Below are 19105 nucleotides of genomic sequence, written 5' to 3' on the forward strand. Positions count from 1 at the left end.
GCATCAGAATGATATTATGGACTTTGGGGATCTGTGGGGGGAAGGTGGGGGTGGTGAGGGATAACAGGCCACATATTTGGTACAGTGTATACTGCTCAGGTGACGAGTGCACTGAAATCTTAGAAATCACCACTAAAACTCAGCCAGGTAACCAAAAATCACTTGTACTCCCAAAACTATTGAAATTGTTTAAAAACTCACTCTTGGATTTAAAAATTTTGAGATGCCTGTGATAGTACTAAAAGAAGGTGTCAAATAGGCAATTAGGTATGACTTTGAAACTCAGAAATACACCTGGGAGATATAAATTGGGTGTGTCAGCATCTACGTGGTATTTAAAGCTCCTGGGCAAAGTGTGTAAGAAAGAAATGAGAAAAGAAGCATCAAGACATAGCTCTAAATAACTTCAGTTTCTTCTTACGTTCCTGATCTTCGTTTTTCTCACATTTGAATTCTCAAGAAGTTGCAGAAAATCAGAGAGTTACCGTGTGTGTACCCTTCAGTCAGCTTCCCCTAATAATGACGTATTTTACATAAATGGAGTACAGTGTGAAACCAGAAAATTGACATTGGTATTATACTATTAACTCAAACATTGGCTTTATTCAGATTTCACCCGTTTTTACATGATGGTGTGTGTGTGTGTGTGTGTGTGTATCTATGAAATATCATGTATAGATTCATAACACCCCTACTTTTTAAGATCTAGTAGTATTTCAAGGAAAATTGAAATTCCTTTCCGATTATTTAATTAACTCAAAGGTTATTTTGCAAAAGCTATTTGAAATGCAGTTTTTATAAGTCTTTCTTACAACTACATTAGAAACAAAACATAATACCAGCTCCAAAATTAATTCGCATCTCAGTTTTTAGTTCTGAAAAACAAACTGGGTGCCTAAATTACTTTTGTTTCAAAAAACATTTTTATTGTTTTGCTCTTGAAGCAAACCAAGTCTCTCTCATGTAAGCAATGGGAATTTCTTGTTTACCATGACACACCACATGTATGCTACCTGAAAAGTATCTTCAGATTCCCTTTCTCCAAGCTTCAGAAACACCAAACCACTTCTGATCACCCATGACATTTCTACACGTGGAAGTTCTCATAAAAGTGAAGGGGAAATGGGAAATTTCAAGAGGTCCAGGCAACAGCCACCACCTGCATTTGTGACTTTTACAATCCAAACAAGCTCATTTCAAGTCCCACTGTGGTTACTCAAGCAGTGATTAATAAAGCAGTGATTACCTTCAGTAAAATAAATAGCAGATAATAAAGGAGATAATGAAGAACATTTAAAAGCGAGAAAAGGAGACATAAGATGAGGAACTGAGCCAGCATGCTCATTACCAGTTCCAAAAAGAGGCAGAAAACCCCGCTATTATAATTACAAATAACTTTTTCGTTTTCTCAAATGAATGCATTCTTCCTAGATATTGCTCTCCTAGATATCCAATTAGACAAATGACTCTGTGAAGCATCTTAAAACCCTTCTAAAGTTTTGAGTGCTTAAGAAAACTCAGTATAAATATCCAAAAGATGAGGGTACATCTGTGCCTGTACGTCCTGGCTCATTTTATTTCTTAACAGCTTTATATTTCTTGTTTATTTTACAAATGGTCTCAGCCACACAGCACACAGACAGATTCTTCACATGTGTGCAGATCTGAGTCCGAATGAATTCTGTTCCTTGAAGAGAACTATTTGGGGAAAATGAAAACTCAGTGATAATAAATTAAATCTCAGAAATAGATGTTTATATTCAGACCTCATTTTATCTCTTTCTATATATGTCTTTTTCTCTCTCCTTTCCAGTTTCCTCTCTCATCAGCTCACCTTTGACCTCCAAAGATACAATCAATTACTGCTTTTTGCCCTAAATCAATATGTCTCACAAAAAAAAAAAAAAAAAAAAAAAGGAGAATTGGTGTTCCTCATGGACTCTAAATCAATTACATTAAGCTGTGTAATACAAAGCATTCACATCCTGTTTAAAAGTGTTGTTTAAAATGTTTTCTGGTGTAGTTGAGTCTTGACTAACTAGAAAATGTAATAAAATATGATTGCATTTTGTGAGCTTGAGCCAATGATTTCTTGGTGTACAAGTAAAACAATTATATATGTGTGTGTGTGTGTGTGTGTGTGTGTGTGTGTGTGTGTGTACCCTCATGATCATCTGTCCTTCTTGGGAAATATTCTTCATGGTATCAGAGACACTGTGGGGTCAGAGGAGGTTTATATGCTTTAAGACCATCATTGTGATTGCTGTTGCATTCCTGGCCTTTTTGTTCATTTCTAGGGTTGTGTTTAATGCACCTGATGGATATTGACAATACGGAAGCCATACATGCTGAACTATGACTCCTGTTTTCTCCTCTGTCCACCTCTATAGGACTCTTCATACCACCATTTCGAAGCGTCTTCTTTCTCCTGCTTCTTCCTCTTCTTGTAGTTAAATTCACATTTTAGCTGGAAGGACTTTTGATTTCCTAAGCTCTTTCTGGCATTTTATGCTCTGTTAAGGGTTTTTCTTCAACTTTAATGCATTTCATTAGGGGGATAAAATAAAACAATCCTTTATGAATAATTAGTGACTTAGGAACAAGCCTTTAAGTTAGTGAGAAATTCACTGTAAGGTAGTGAAATGAGAAAAATACACTAAAGCACATACTTTGATGCACTTTAAAGAAATCATCATAGACTAATAATATGGTATCTCAAAGGAACAGATCAGACTGACAGGAAAATTACTTTTCAGGAAACAAGGCAGTTATGACATTTATAGCAACCTTTATAAAGGTTTGTAGCACAAGAAGAAGTAGAAATTTGATTCCCTTATTTCCATGTGCCTCATAAGTAACCTCAACGGAAAGGAAAGCGTGCACACCTTCAAAAAGAGGAACACATTTTCTTTCATTCCCAAGCATAAAGATAAATGAATAACTTTCTAGCCACTGTTACTCTTTTTTTTCCTCTAGAAAAGTCAGACTTTGAATAGAATCAAAACCATACTCACACGCAAAAGTGAAAAATGGTTGGGTTGCCCTGTATCGGTCCATTTCTACAGCATTTTCCATCTCTATAAGTCCTTTTTCTATAAAATCAAACATAATCTTTTCTTTAGTCACACAGCCTTTGTGAATTCATTGAGATATTTCCCACTTGTTTCCTTTCAATATGTCAAGATGTTTTATACGTACAAAACTGTAAAGAAGACCTAGTAAAATTGAGTCATTTCTTGTTTTAACCAGAGTTTTGCTCTTGTTGTCCAGGCTTGAGTGCAATGGCATGATCTCAACTCACCACAACCTCCGCCTCCCAGGTTCAAGTGGTTCTCCTGCCTCAGCCTCCTGAGTAGCTGGGATTACAGGCGCCGGCTACCACACCTGGCTAATTTTGTATTTTTAGTAGAGATGGGGTTTATCCATGTTGGTCAGTCTGGTCTAGAACTCCCAACCTCAGGTGATCCGCCCACCTCAGCCTCCCAAAGTGCTGGGAGCACAGGAGTGAGCCACCACACCCAGTCAAGAGCCATTTCTTTAGTAGGTGAATCTTCAGTTCTGTTTCTTTTTTTACTCTCAAAGTATATCCAGAAGTTTCCAAATGTTAAAAAGTCTTTTCAAATGAAATCAATAATTGAAGTTGGCAGGTTTTTTTTTATCTCCCTCAAATAAAATCAATGTTGTTAGCTAAAGAGAAAAAAAAATCAATCAAATCTTGAAAAATAAATGCCTATACAGACCACACTGGGATCTTGTAAAAGTATTTGCTTTATAGTATTATCGGTTCTATGTTTGCCTAGAGATTAAACTGTCCTGTAACACAGTGCTCTGAGTATAGAGGTATAGTGGGCAGGCTCTTAAGGTGGTCCTCAATGTCCTGCCTTCTGGTCTCCTGGTATTCCTTCCTTTGGGTAATCCCCTCCGTGTGACTGTGGGCTGGACTTACCAGCTTGCCTCTAGGAAGAAAACATGGCAGAAGTGATGGGATGTAATTTTTAATATGAGGTTACAGAAAACCTGTGCTTCCCTATTGGGTGCTCTTTTTCACTCTCTCATGCATTGCTTGCTCTAGGGGAAGCCACGTGCCATGTCGTGAAACAGACCAGTGGAGAGGCCCATGTGAGTAAGCTTGGACACAGAGCTTCTGAGATCTGACAATGGCCACATATGTGAGCTGTGAAGCAGACCTTCCCGCAGCTGAGCCTTGAGATGACTCTGCCCTTGGCTGACACCTTCAGTACAGTCTTGTGAGAGACTCTGAGCCAGAGCTACCCAGCTGAGCTGCTCCCAGATTCTTCACCTGCAGAAATTGTGAGACAATAAATGTGTGTTGTTTCTAGCTGCTAAATTTTGGGGTGATTTGTTACACAGCCATAGATAACTAATACAAGATGTAACTGAATCCCTTGTGTGACATCCAAGATATGTCAGCTGTATAACAGATTCAACTATGAATTGTGTTGTTGAAAGCTTAAATGTGGTTATTCACTGAATTGGTTTCCAAAGTGATGCAGTTTTGCTAGGTATTCATTTCCTTCTGATGCCAAGAATTAATCCCATTTTTCACTTTCTTCAAATGAAAAATAAATATAGGAGGAGAGAGAGCTGTAAAGCACTTTAAAAGGTTACACAAAAAACTAAGAGATAATAATAAAGTCTACATTTCTTCAATAGGCACAGTCCCAGAAAAGTGGTCCATTCTTTTTTTGCAGTTATATATTCTTTTAAAAAGGGCTTGCTAGGATACCTTGTTGTAAATGTTGAGTTAGCTAAGAAAGCAGACTATGAAAAATAATGATCAAAAGAGTACACAAGGCAAAAGCAAGAATGAAAATGAATCAAGGCTCATATATTTACTCTCTGTAATGAACTGGACATCAAACATGTAGCTATTTCAAGGCTTCAACATTTTGTAGTGAGCTCCTGATATCAGTTCATACTTTCTTGGATAGTAACCCACTCTGCTTTAGTTCATGGGTCAGGATATGGCTCCTTACACCTCCGAGAGAAGAGCACATGACCTGGTCTCAAACCACCATATCTCGCTGATATGAATCAGATATGGGCATGTGACTAAGCCATTCCAATCAGAATGAATCTTTAATTTTTTAAGCTCTACAAGGTTTTCATTCTTTCATGTGGCCCAAACTTGGAAACAAATAAAGATGGAGCTACTGAAATCATCTCTCCATGATGACAGAAGGGCGTGGACTGGAGATGCTGGGCACTATTGCATGTAGTCTTAGGATAAAGCTAGCACAGCAGATGGTAGGAGGAATAAATCCAGATGACATTGTGTGAGCCGAAATCCAGCCTGCCTGAAGCCAATCCTGTCTCTGAATGTTCAGTTATGCATGACAATACATTTGCTTCTTAGCCTAAGCAAGATAGAGGAGAAATTTTTGGCTGGCTGTTTGTCTGCTTTGGATCACAGTCAATAGAAAGTATCCTGATATCTTTAGATCCAAACATTTTTATATGCTGGCATTTTCACTTGAAAGATATCCTGAAGAGTTTGAGTGCTTTGGGTCAGCTTTCACCAAAACCTCATAAAATATTTGTTATGTGCAGGATGTGCCACTGCCAGCCAATGCAACAATGGAAGTGTATCTTTAATAATAATAATAGCAACCACATATTGAGCACTTAATATGTATTTAGTACTGTGCTAAGATATTATATATGTTGTCCCATTATTCTTCATTGTTCTAAAAGCAAGAAAGTAAAATGATGAAAACACAGACTCTAGAACTCAAATGGCTCAGGTGTGAATCTTTTCTCTGTCCTTTTTCACCAGTGTAATCTTTTAAAAAATCTATATGCCTCAATTTCCCTGTCTATAAAATGAAGGGTGATGCTACTGTCTTCATCACAAAATTATGAGAATTAAATGAGTTAATATTGATAAAGTGCTTGGTGTAGAGCTTAGCACACAGAGAGCATTGTGTGTGTAAGCATTTCTTATTTCTTACAATAGAGCAATGATACAGGCATTGTCATATTCATTTTCCCAATAAGGAAACTAGTCTTATTTGGAAGCCCTGTTGTATCCCATTAAGATGGCCAGTTTAAAATTTAGTTCTAGTCCTAAAGCAAAAAAGCAGTGAAACTAAGGACTCTGCCACTCTCATCTTTATATCCTGGACATTACCTAGCACATTGTTCTGCCAGTGATCACTAATAGGATGCAGACAAAGTAATTGAAAAGATATCTACAAAGAATATCAAGGCAGCCAATGGAACAAAGAATACTGGCTTTAGAGTCAAGAGCCCTGGACATCGTGGTAGCTATCTATTGCTGTGTATCAAATTTCCCCCAACTATGGAAATAGAGTAACTTACAGCTTCTGTGGGTCAGAAATCCATGTATCACTTAGCTAGGGGCCTCTAGAGCTTAGGATCTCTCACAAAGCTGCAATCAAGGTGTCAGCCAGGGTTGTGGTCTCATCTGAAGGCTCCAATTCTGAGCTCATTCACATAGTTGTTGTTGGAATTCAGTCCCTCTAGGGCGATTGGGCTGAGGGCCTCTGTTCTTTCATTGCAATGATGGATGGCCTCCCTCAGTTCCTTGTCCCATGGGCCTCTCCAGCTGACTTTATTACAGCAAGCATGTGAGAAGAGCCAGAGAGAGAAAGAGAGTGTGTGTGTGTGTCAGTGAAAGAGAGGGCAAGTAAGATGGCAGCCACAGTCTTTTGTGACTTATACAGAAGTGACATCCATCACTTCTGCTGTGTTCCATTCATCAGAAGCATGTCACTAGGTCCAGCCCACATTCTAAGGAAGAAGGCTATACAGAGGCATGAATACCAGGAAGCAGGGGTAAGTAGGAATCAATTTAGAAGGATACCTACTGAAGACATGGAATTGAAGTTGACTCTTTCTTGCTCTTTGGCTCTGGCAGGGTTAGACATTCTGGGCCTCAATTCTCCAGTCTGTAAAATGTGTACTAAAATTCCCCAAGATCCCTTTCAGTTCAGACATGATTCCAGGAACCCCTGAAAAGGAACACAAAGCACACCCTAAAGGAGCACTTGATTTCAAAATGGCTCTACCAGCTCACCTGCAAAAATGAAAACCGTATAGTTACAATTCCCCCTTTCATTAACATCACGTCTTACAGCCACCTGTGTCAAGGAAAGCCATAGTGAGAAAATGCTAGAATGTGCCATTGGCTCCACTCCTCAGCCAAGAGGAGATTTTAGAAAAAAGGGGCTGTGCAGTTATAAGCTGGTTTACAGCATTTAAGAAAAAGGGAACACGAGTTTCCAAAATTTAATTGAAATGGGGAGTTTTATTAGTTTACCCTGAAGTGTCAATAAAAATGGTACACAGCTGATGGTTTTCCTGTGATCCCAACAGTAGCTGTCTTGAGGTTAATAATCTTTCTGTTCTATGGACTTATTGGCAAACTCTCCGGTGGTATTTAAGTTTGTTTGGATATTTTCTTGACCATTATTTTTTTTTTAATCTGCCCATTACTGTTTTTTTCATCTTTTGAAGTGACTTCATATTTCTTTCCTTTTGTGCAATATTCTGCATTTTCTTTTAACCCATGATAGCAACTGGGAAAGACATAAACTAAAAAAATCACATTTAAACCATTCGTTGATGTTGTAAAAAAAAGAAAAAAAATCCTTGCCGTAGATTTATTTACTTTTTGTGTAGGTTAAGGAAAGAGATTCTTCCCATAGGTTGAAGATAGAGATCACATTGTTAAAGAGTGTTGTTTGGTTAAAATTCCAAATGAAAGATGAGATTTTCCTTTTTACTATTTATTAAATGGCTTTGTTCAGCCCTCACTGGTTTCTACTGAGGCTCAGATTCCCCCGTGAGTCGGTGGTCTGTGAACTGGGGTTTGCCGATGTTTGTCATCTGTTCCTCAACGTCATGTTCTTCTTAATGTCTTTTAAATCTTTGAATGATTCAGCAACATTTAGAAATTGGGAAATTTCACACAAAAGAAACTCAGATTACTGGCTTTTCTTGGACAGTCAGAAAGCTTGGCCAGTCTTGCCCACATTCCACCACGGCAACAGCTGGCTGAAGCCACGGGGCTGTTTCTTCCTCTTGTACGACACATCTTTGCCTGTCATCACCGTTTCCCCCACTGCCAAGTACTCTAAAAACCCATGATATCAACATAAAATGAAAGACAACCTAGAAATTGCTCTTCCATAAAAGCCACAGCGACTTCATTATTGAGACAATCAGGGCGGGTATAAAATTGTGGTCACCTAGAGAGTTCTGCCCCGTCTAAGCAGGACAGCTGTGACCAGCCCACCCTGCCTCATTCACTGATGTGAGCCCCACAGTCATCAGAGACATCTGGGTGAGATCCAGCCATAGCACTTCTGGTCTGAACACACCTGGGGCCAGAGTAAGATTATCTCATTCGGGCTGGGAGCGGTGGCTCACACCTGTAATCCCAACACTTTGCAAGGCCGAGGCAGGCAGACCACAAGGTCAGGAGATCAAAATCATTCTTGGCAACATGGTGAAATTCCATCTCTACTAAAAATACAAAAATTAGCTGGGCATGATGGCACGTTCCTGTAATCCCAGCTACTCAGGAGGTTGAGGCAGGAGAATCACTTGAACCAGGGAGTCAGAGGTTACAGTGAGCCAAGATTGCGCCACTGCATTCCAGCCGGGTGACAGAGCGATTCTCCATCTCAAGAAAGAAAAAAAAAATTATTCCTGCACCCATTTTCTTTGCACTGATGATGGCTTTCCTGTTGGTTTTATATTCATCTGCTCTTCTATTACTGGGTCCTGAGAGCAATTCCACCCACCATTCTTGACAGAATGGAAAGGTGTGATATTGTCTTTGTGCTGTCCTGGTTTTGCATTAATAGCAGCCATAATGCCAAAATTAACCCATATGTTACACTTACCCATTGTCTTGTGCGGCACACAGCCGTGGTTAAGTACACATAATGAAGATGTGTAAGTATCCTGTTTTGTCCTCCATAACATATGTCCAGTATACTACTTCAGTCCCCTGTTCTTACGTGTTTGTCTGCTTTTAAAGACCTCCATAAAAGATTGCAAATACCAGTTACTAGCTAAGAGCCATTCAAATCCCACGGACAAATACTATGTAAGTTGTTTGTGGGTTTTTTCCCCCCTTCAACGCTTTTTCAAAGGCCTTCTAGCAGGGTTCAGACTCTAGGCAAATAGATAATTTAAAACTTTGAAGGAAACATGTATTCCATACCATGGTTGCTGCTATCAGTCTCAATATGTGTTTAGATTGGCTCCAACTGACTACTTCTTAAACTGAGACTAGAATTGTATATTTTGAAAGCCTGAAAGCATGCTTCATTATTTACATCAGGCCTATTTAAATTCGAGCATTTCATAACATTTCATCAATTACTTCTCCTCAACCCCATTCCAAATCAGATAAAATCACACAAAATAGCATTTCTATGAATTGCAGTCTCTTATTTTTTCTGGATCATTTTATGATTTTTTCATTAAATCAAAAACTCTTCACAATCACTTGAACCCAAATGACATTTCACGCCGTTGGCTAAATCTTTTATGTATGGCTATTTTTTTAAAAAGAGCAAGTATAATCTCTTCTCATCAACAAAGAATTCGTCTTCAGTTGTATTTTTCAACCACAGCCTCTTCCACTCCCCGGAAGAAACCCACCATCCTCACCTAGCACATGACAGTCTCATCTGCATTGCGGCAGGGCCTACTTCCCTATTAGGCACAGGGGGCAGAAGGCCTAGGGCCCATGGCACCTTAGAGGCCTGTGAAAATGTTTAGTTTCTTTTAAAATCAGAAAGCAGAGTGAATATAATCCAGCCTGGGTTACATTTGTCTGTCCCAAGGCAGTCACAAAATATGCTTTTTAATATTTGGCTTATGAAAGAAGGGGCTCAGGAAGGCAAAAATACTCAACACCCATGAAAATCACAGCATGGTGCTGCATTTAGAGTAACTATGTAAGTCAGTTAGAATCAATTTGAACAATAGAATTCACAATCAAAACTACATAAATGCAATGTCACTTAGCTATATGGCCTTGAGCCACCTCGTTGAGCCTCTATTTTTATTTTCATGGGACTGATCATAATAGATGATATTTATTGAGTCATTACTATGTCTTAGGTCTTATGGGTTAATGCTGAGCGTCATCTCATGCAATCCTTTGGCAAAATAATGACAGATGTGTCTTGCGCAGCACTGTAAGAAATGACTAACAGTAATTGTCAGGATACTGTGAGGTTGTGCAGAGCTGCACTTACCAGCAATGTAGCCTTGGGAAAGGTATTTCCCTGCTCACAGCCTTAGTTCGTAATCTAAAAAATGGGGATAATAAAAAAAAAATCAAGGTTGTAAGCTCTGGGGAGGGTGACTTAGTTAAGGTCATGTCCAATTCTCTGCATAGTGCTGGTGATTTTGTAAATGTTCCATATAAATGGTAGTTACTATTAGCCTTCACTAAGCAGTGACCTTTCCCTACCCTCCACTGTTTCTAAACTTGGTATAAGTGGAATAATACAGAATGTACTATTTTGTGTCTGGCTTCTTTTACTCAAAAACGTGTCTGTGAGATTCAGGCATTTTGGTGTTTTGTTTTTTTTTTTTAGTCATTGTGAGGTGTTCTTTTTTACTGCTGTGTTGTATTCCACTGTATGACCAGACCACAATTTATGTGTCCATTCTCCTGTTGATAACATCGAGGCTGTTTCCAGGTTTGGGCTGTGAAGAATAAAACTACCAAAGTAGTCCCCTCTTATCTGCAGTTTCACTTTGTGAGATTTTAGTTACCTGTAGTACAGCACAATAAAATATTATTTTAGACAAAGAGATCACATTCACATAAATTTTATTGCAGTACGTTTTTGAAATTGTTCTATTTTATTAATCTCTTACTGTGCTAATTTGTAAATTAAGCTTTATCATAGGTATGGATATATATATAGAGATATATAAATGGTGTATATATAGGGTCCCATCCATGGTTTCAAGCATGGTCTTGGCACATTATCCCCCTTGGGTAAACCGGGGCTATTGCATGAGCATTCTTTGATGTGTATTTTGATGGACACACATTTTCATGTCTATTAGGTACATATCTAGGAGCAGTATATTAGTCTATTCTCACACTGCTATAAAGAACTACCTGAGACTGGGTCATTTATGAAGAAAAGAGGTTTAATTGACTCACAGTTCTGCAGACTTAACAGGAAGTATCACTGGGAGGCCTCAGGAAACTTACAATCATGGCAGAAGGCGAAGAGGAAATAAGCACGTCTTACCATGGGTGACTAGGAGAGAGAGACAGCGAAGGGGGAAGTGCAACACACTTTTAAACCATCAGATTTCATGAGAACTCACTATCACAAGAACAGCAAGAGAGAAATCTGCCCCCATGAGCCAATCACCTTCCACCCTATCCCTCCCCCAACATTGGGAATTACAATTCAACATGAGATTTGGGTGGGGACACAAAGCCAAATCATATCAAGCGAAACTGCCAAATTCCAGTGTAGATTGAGCACTGTTGTGTGCTTGATTTCGTGGTAGGCAGGGGCTGGGAAGATAGGAATAAGCAAAGCATTACCACGGTTCCTGATTTCAGTCTAATGAGGAAGACAAGTCGATAATTTGCAATGATCAATATAAATGTAATAGCTGTGCTTGCAGCAAAGGAGAGGCATGTGGAACTATGAAAGTATACCTGGGACTTTGACCTGGTAAGGATGCAGGTCCTATGACTGAAGGGTAATAATAAACCTGGGGAACTGGAATAAGGCCAGTGAGGTTGGTGCGCAGTGGAAAGGGGAAGCGGAAAAGTAGGTAGGGTTCAGACCAACCAGGCTGTGTTAGGTGTTTTCATTTTCACTACTCTAACTAAGGGGGAGAACATTAATTTTTTTTTTTTTTTTTTTTTTTTTTTTTTTTTTTGAGACGGAGTCTCACGCTGTTGCCCAGGCTGGAGTGCAGTGGTGCGATCTCGGCTCACTGCAAGCTCCGCCTCCCGGGTTCCCACCATTCTCCTGCCTCAGCCTCCTGAGTAGCTGGGACTACAGGCGCCCGCCACCGCGCCCGGCTAATTTTTTGTATTTTTAGTAGAGACGGGGTTTCACTGTGGTCTCGATCTCCTGACCTTGTGATCCGCCCGCCTCGGCCTCCCAAAGTGCTGGGATTACAGGCTTGAGCCACCGCGCCCGGCCTAATTTTTTTTTTTTGAGGGTGGTGGGGGAGGAGGTGGTTATCAAAGAAAGAGTAACCTAATTAGATTTGTAGTCTGAGAAAGATTATCTGGCTACAAAAATGCATTGAAGGAAATGTGTGTGAGTAAGAAGGGAGGCTGGGAGACCCATCAGAAGACACCAGCAATAGTTCAAATGAACACTCACTGCCTCTTAGCCCAAGGTGGTAGAGACATGGATGGGACAGGTGAAGCAAACCAAGATTCTTGTACATAAGTTTCAAATTTTTGCATGAGTGTAACAGTTCTTATGCCAGTATCAGCTACTATAATTTGGACTTCATAAGTTTGAGTCAAATGATTTAAAACAATTATTAATAGATTATTAATTAACTGCAAGTCCTCTTCAGGTCAATTATTATCCATCAGTATCACACCCTGAGAAAAGCTTAATTCAGTTTCCTAGTACACTTGCTCATCTGTGTTACTATAGGTTTTATCGAACTCTACTAACAATTCCAGTGTTACTCCAAGTTACAATGATTGTGAATGTCAGAGGTATTACAAAATTCAGCAGAATTTATGACTATAGAGTTCATTGTCCCTTCCCAATAGAACCTATCCCTTCCCAATATCTATCTTTCTTTCTTTCTCTTTCTTTCTTTCTTTTCTTTTCTGTTCTTTTTCATTTCTTTCTTTTCTTTCTTTTTTAATTTTTATTTTTCTGAAACAGGATCTTGCTCTGTCACTCAGGCTGAGTGCAATGGCTTGATCATGGCTCACTGCAACTTCGACCTCCTAGGCTCAGTCAATCCTCCTGCCTCAGCCTTCCTAGTGGCTGGGACCACAGGCATGTACCACACATCCAGCTAATTTTTGTATTTTTTGTACAGATCGGTCTTCACCATGTTGCCCAGACTGGTCTCGAACTCCTAAACTCAAGTGATCCGCCCACCCCTGGCCTCCATATCTGGCCCCCAATACTATTGTGCACAGTGGTCAAGTTCAGAATTACAGGTGTTCTGTGGGTATAATCTGATACCTTTGCTATCTTATAAGGCTGAATTAAAATGGGTTTCTAGGAAGAAGGGCCTTTTAATTTAATTCATAGACAAAGGCCATCACTATTCTGCTCTCTAATTCCTATTTGAAGAGAAATTCTGAGTTTGAAGTGACCTATAGACCGTCCTTGGATCTAGGGAGATTGCAAGAAGATTCTTCAATATTGCAATAGAGTGGTTGGGAGGACAGATTGGAAGCCCCACGGTTTGGGTTTGAGTTACGGCTCCTCACTTAGGGGCTTTGGAACTTTGGTCTGGGCCTCTGTGTCCTCATCGGTAAATGGTCATGCAATACTAGTTTGCACCTTGTAATGATTAATGTATGTGAATACTTACCTAATGCCTAACTCAGAGTACGTAAGAGTTCTATGGATGTTGGCTGCGTATTATCGGCCTCTTTCTAAATTATTTCCTTTGGATTTAGGTTAACTGTTTAATTACTACAAGAATTTGCCATATGAATTTTGCTCTTGCCTTTGAAGTCGTTGTTAAAGTTAATGTCTAATACATTGCTCAAAGTCAATGCCTAATGGCTTTTGGGTTTTTTTTTAAGGTTTAGGCCTCTGAAAGATGTTTTGTCTCCTGTGATATTCATATATACCACCGGTTTCCATGTATTATTACTCATTATTTTTCCTTCTCTGTCTTAGCTACATAGAAGTTCAGAGAACATTAACCTGAAAGGTGGACTCTGTGACCAACTTATTCTCCCTTTTTTTCCTAATCTATTAATGTTATATTTATATTTTTATATATACACACATATACGTTTACATGTCTATATGAGAATCGATCTGAAATTCCTTTGGATAAGTAACAAAACACAAATAAACTCACCTAACAAAATAAATTTCAAAAGTATAATTTGTGCGTTCATTAACACCCATTTGCTAAGTAAGCTGCAAAACTTGGGGCAGGTTGTTTAACGTCTCTAAACCTTTCTCTACTTCTGCATAATGAGGGATGATAAGGAATCTACTTTAAAGGGCTCTTGTGAGGAAGGAATATATAAAAAAAAAATCACAAGAGTGACAGCCTACAATAAGCACTCAAAGCTAGTTGTTAATGTCACCATCACTAGAGTTATTCCCTTATACCAGAATGGAGGATCAGAGAACTTAGTTACCAGAAAATCCTACATACAAATGGATGCTAATGACGGTTGCACAATTTTCCATACTAAATCTCTAAGCCAACTTTTAACTTTTTGGGTATTGCTGATTTTCTACTTTTAAAACTGGCGAGTCAGCCCTGCGTGGTGGCTCACGCCTGTAATCCCAGTACTTTAGGAGGCCAAAGCGGGCAGATCACCTGAGGTCAGGAGTTTGAGACCAACGTGGTGAACATGGCGAAACCCCATCACTACTAAAAATACAAAAAAGTTAGCAGGACGTGGTGGCGTGGGCCTGTAGTCCCAGCTATTCGGGAGGCTGAGGCAAGAGGATCGCTTGAACCCGGGCGGTGGACATTGGCAGTGAGCCAACATCACGCCACTGCACTCCAGCCTAGGTGACAGAGGGAAACTCTGTCTCTATACCGGAAAAAAAAAAAAAAAAAAAAAAGCTGGAGAGTCACAATGATCCATTTTATGTCAAATGACTAAAAAGTAGTTGAATGCAATACAGAAGTATCAATAACAATGCCACAGTAATGCACATTTTCCTAGTGTGTGCCACAACCGAACGTTATACAAAAACTTGTTATTGTAAAGAATTTTATGCACGTAAAACAATCCATAATAAACATATTGACTATCAATAACTATGGACCCATGACCCAACTTAAGAAATAGAACATAAAGATTATTGAAGCCTCCTCCTGTTTTTACCTCCCCCAACTATATCTTCCTCCTACAGTTCATCACTGTTCTACATTTTTTTCTCTACCATTTGTTCCTCAAGAAAGAGTTTTAGTCAAATATACACCTAATTCTGTGTTTACCCAGTCCACCGTTTGTATAAGCACTATAGCAACCCTTTCCTTCACACAGACGTGCTCCAACTATTACCTCTTGTCCATTGACTTTTCCATCATCTTCTCTCCTGGATCCTTCCCATCTACTCTGTGTATTCATGTGTTCCCTAGTCTTTTTTTTTTTTTTTTTGAGACAGAGTCTCACTCTGTCGCCCAGGCTGGAGTGCAGTGGCCGGATCTCAGCTCACTGCAAGCTCCGCCTCCCGGGTTCACACCATTCTCCTGCCTCAGCCTCCCGAGTAGCTGGGACTACAGGTGCCCGCCACCTCGCCTGGCTAGTTTTTTGTATTTTTTAGTAAAGATAGGGTTTCACCGTGTTAGCCAGGATGGTCTCAATCTCCTGACCTCGTGATCCGCCCGTCTCAGCCTCCCAAAGTGCTGGGATTACAGGCGTGAGCCACCGCGTCCAGCCGTGTTCCCTAGTCTTTTAAAAAAAAAAAAAAAAAAAAAAAAGCCTTTCCCTCTGCACCACAGTGGCATTAAGTTATGGTCTGCCTCTTTCCCACCACTGTTAACTTTCTTGTAAAAATACTTCTCACTTGCTGCCTGCAAGTCTCACACCACCTACTGCTTAATCTTCTATAATCTGTTTACTACCAGCAACCAGAATGCTTCTAGCTACACTTGATCCCTAAACTGGATGGGTCAGTTCTCTTTGATGCTGCCCTCTCTTGTTACCCTCTTCAGCACTATAATCTGCATTAAGAATTCTCAGTTGGTGCTCCAGTCTCTTCTCCTAACACCACCCCCACGCCCTCCAATCCCAGAAAGACGGAATGGTTTGAACCCCATCAGCTCTTTCGCTGAGTCAGAATCACCTGGAGTGCTTGTTAAAACCCTGGGCCCTGTCTGCAGAGATGCTATGAAGTCACCTTTGAAGGCAATGACCATTATGTTGCTCAACATCACTGCCCAATGGGGCAATTTTTTATCAGGTTTTAGTCCTGTGAAAAACTTAGCATTTCTAACAAGTTCCCAGGTGATGTTGGTTCCATGTTCACACCTGAAGAAACGCTGAACTAGAGAATTTTTAATGTATTTTTGATCCTTAGCACCTGATGTGTTCAGGCTTTTTCAAACCACACCATTATCACCCCCTGAGAATCACTGGTGCCTGATGGGAGGGAGCTGATACCTCGGGTGTGTGTGGAACTCAGGTGTGTGTGGAACTCAGGTGTGTGTGGGCTCAGATGTGGGGGGGGCTGAGGTATGGGGGTCTCAGGTGCGTGTGGAGTCTCAGGTGTGCGTGGGGCTTAGGTATGCGTGGGGTTCAGGAGTATGGGGCTCAGGTGTGGGGGCCTCAGGTCGGGGGCTAGGGTATTTGGAGCTCTGGTTTGTGTGTAAGGGGTAGGGGTGGGTTAACTCTTTTTTTGAAGGAAATAAGGATCTTCTTAGTCATCAAATAGAGCTCCATCTTCTCAGCTCTTCTCTGGTTTGTGTGTAAGGGGTAGGGGTGGGTTAACTCTTTTTTTGAAGGAAATAAGGATCTTCTTAGTCATCAAATAGAGCTCCATCTTCTCAGCTCTTCTTGGCTTGGCCACTTTGTACTGTTTGCTGTTGTTCACACTCCCTCCTGCTTTTCAACATTCTCATCGTGGCTTCTGGGATTCCACACTCCTGTGGATCTCCCATGACCAACTCTTGTGGATCTCCCATTACCGTTGCAGCTTCTGTCTCCTTTCATGTTTCTTTTTCCTCCCACCTGCATTTCCCCCACGTCCTTCTTCGTGGCAAGCTACCTTAGCTGTCCAATGCACGGCCCCAGGGGTCAGCAGCAGCAGTGTCATCTGGGAGCTTGTTAGAAAGGCAGCATCTCAGCCGAGCCCACACGGAGCCAGACTCTGCAGTGTCACAAAATCCCCCGGTGATTTTTATGTGCGTTAAATGTTAAGAAACCCTTCTCTAGAATGAAAGGGTTCTCAAATATACCTGCCTAGTCCCGCATATCCTAAGCTTCAACACACTTTTCCAGTTGCCAATTACATGTCTCCACGTGGCTGATGCCCTGGGAAGTCCAAGTGCTGATGCCAAGCTCGTGCCTTTCTCTCACCCTCCCCCTCCTCAGCCCTGCTTCCTGCAAACCAGACACTTCTTTCTTTCCTGCCTCTGCTTACACTACCAGCGGGCATCCAGAGATTACAAAGCAAATACAGACGGGCACCACGCAGGTAATATTAATGAGGGTAGTGGGCTAGGCGGGGACTGGGGTGAACTGGAGACAGCCTGCTATGTCTAATGCGTGAGCAGCTGAAGACTGCCTTTTAGAAATATGGTTTCAATGTTGCCAAACTGTGCACTTTCATGTGAGATCTCTGGATTTGATTGTGGCAACAAATTCAGGGTAGTTTTTGTTTTGTTTTGTTGTTTTTGTTGTTGTTGTTGTTGTTGTTATTAAACGACAGGAGCCAAAGAAAACCTGTTGCAAGCTGTACTGGCCTGTGCTCAAAACCAAGTTCTCTTTGGGTTTCTCCTTCTATCTTCACCTTCATTTCCCCAATCATTGACAAAATTTGTTCATTTCACTCCTTCTCTAAGTCCTGGTATATCTTCAGCCAACTGATTCGGCGCACCAGAGAAGGTACAATAACCTCCAGTATTTCCACCTCCGTCTTTCTGCAGTAAAGCCCACCTAACAACTGACAAATTATTAAAAAACACTGCTGTAATCACGTAAATTACCTTTCTATTCAAAACCCTTCAGAGACCCCCTGTCAAAACCCTACCTCAAATGGCCTTTCCATCCCCTTGCTTGCTTACTTAGCCATGCTTATGACTAGAGCCCACGGGCTTGGACAAGGATCATGGTAGTTGTGGAGATGGAAATAAATGAATGGATCGGAGAGAGATTGAAACAGTACAGTCAGCAGCAAAGCATAGCCGCTCAGAAGACTTCTACCACTTCCTGTGAAAAGCCTGCACAAGACGTATCCTATGGTCCCCCTGAGTCTGCAAACTGGCAGAGTCTCAGGGTCAGATCTGTTGTGCAATTATCTTTTGTGTAGCCTGCACCGCTTTAAACAACAAATAGTGGGACAGTCTAAAAAGAGTGATTGCACATACAAATCAGGATTCCTGCTTAAAAAAAAAGTGACAAATCCATATGAAAACTTCCCTCTGTGGCAGCTACTGGCCGAAGCTGACGTTTCTTCCTTTCCCTTCAGATGCAGCGCGTGCTGTTCACCAGTCTTCACCTAGCGCAGGGAAGTTACTATTCACAAAAAGAAGCAAAGCCTTTAGAAATGAATTTAAAATGGGAATCAAATATTTGTAATGTTCTAAAGTGTCACAGGTAAGAAAATGAAGTTAGGGAAATCACACCCTTCCATCCCACTGATGTTAGATATTTGGGTTTTTGTATTAGGTTTTCTTGATAATAGGCAGGACAAAATTTGAAGTCCCATTGAATTACACAGTTCAGTCTTTTGGCCCATGTCAGACGAGTGTTCACTGTTAACACTTCTAAAGGGCTAAACTTTAGTCGCCCTCCTATCCTAGATCTTCCATTGGGGGATCCCCAGATCCATCCATTCCCCACCTCTCCCATGCCCTGCAGGCGACTGACTTCTATGGACCACCTCTGGACTCTGGTTGGGTTTGGCCAATGGTAGGACAGAGGTGGATTTTGGAGGGAGAGAGAATGAGGTCAGGGTGTCTGGTCCCCTGGCTCTACCACTGCAGGGATGACAGGCTGGCTGTGTTCCTCCCCAGATGTAGAGCAACATTCCCTGGGCAGGGAGTGAAGTGGGCAGTTGCTCTTTCCCCTGGCCTCTGAGGGTACAGAAGGACCCTAGTGGTTACCCGGCACCATTGTTGTTTTGGATAGTTTCCTCAAATTATTCTATTTCCTGCTGCAACTTGACTATTTCCCCAGCCTCACTCCTATAACTGAACATTA

General features: G+C 40.8%; 1 long non-coding RNA gene across 1 annotated transcript; it reads right to left on the reverse strand.

Moving 5' to 3' along the window:
• Positions 1-1879: 1879 nt before the first annotated feature.
• Positions 1880-11913, reverse strand: LOC105470642 (uncharacterized). The gene is made up of 3 exons (XR_011613227.1): positions 11189-11913; positions 6852-6995; positions 1880-3687 (listed from the first exon to the last, which is right to left on the reverse strand). It is a non-coding gene; the product is annotated as an uncharacterized lncRNA (long non-coding RNA).
• Positions 11914-19105: the final 7192 nt, after the last annotated feature.

The sequence above is a fragment of the Macaca nemestrina genome, chromosome 15 (genome assembly GCF_043159975.1).
Source record: "Macaca nemestrina isolate mMacNem1 chromosome 15, mMacNem.hap1, whole genome shotgun sequence".
Classification (NCBI taxonomy): Eukaryota; Metazoa; Chordata; class Mammalia; order Primates; family Cercopithecidae; genus Macaca; species Macaca nemestrina.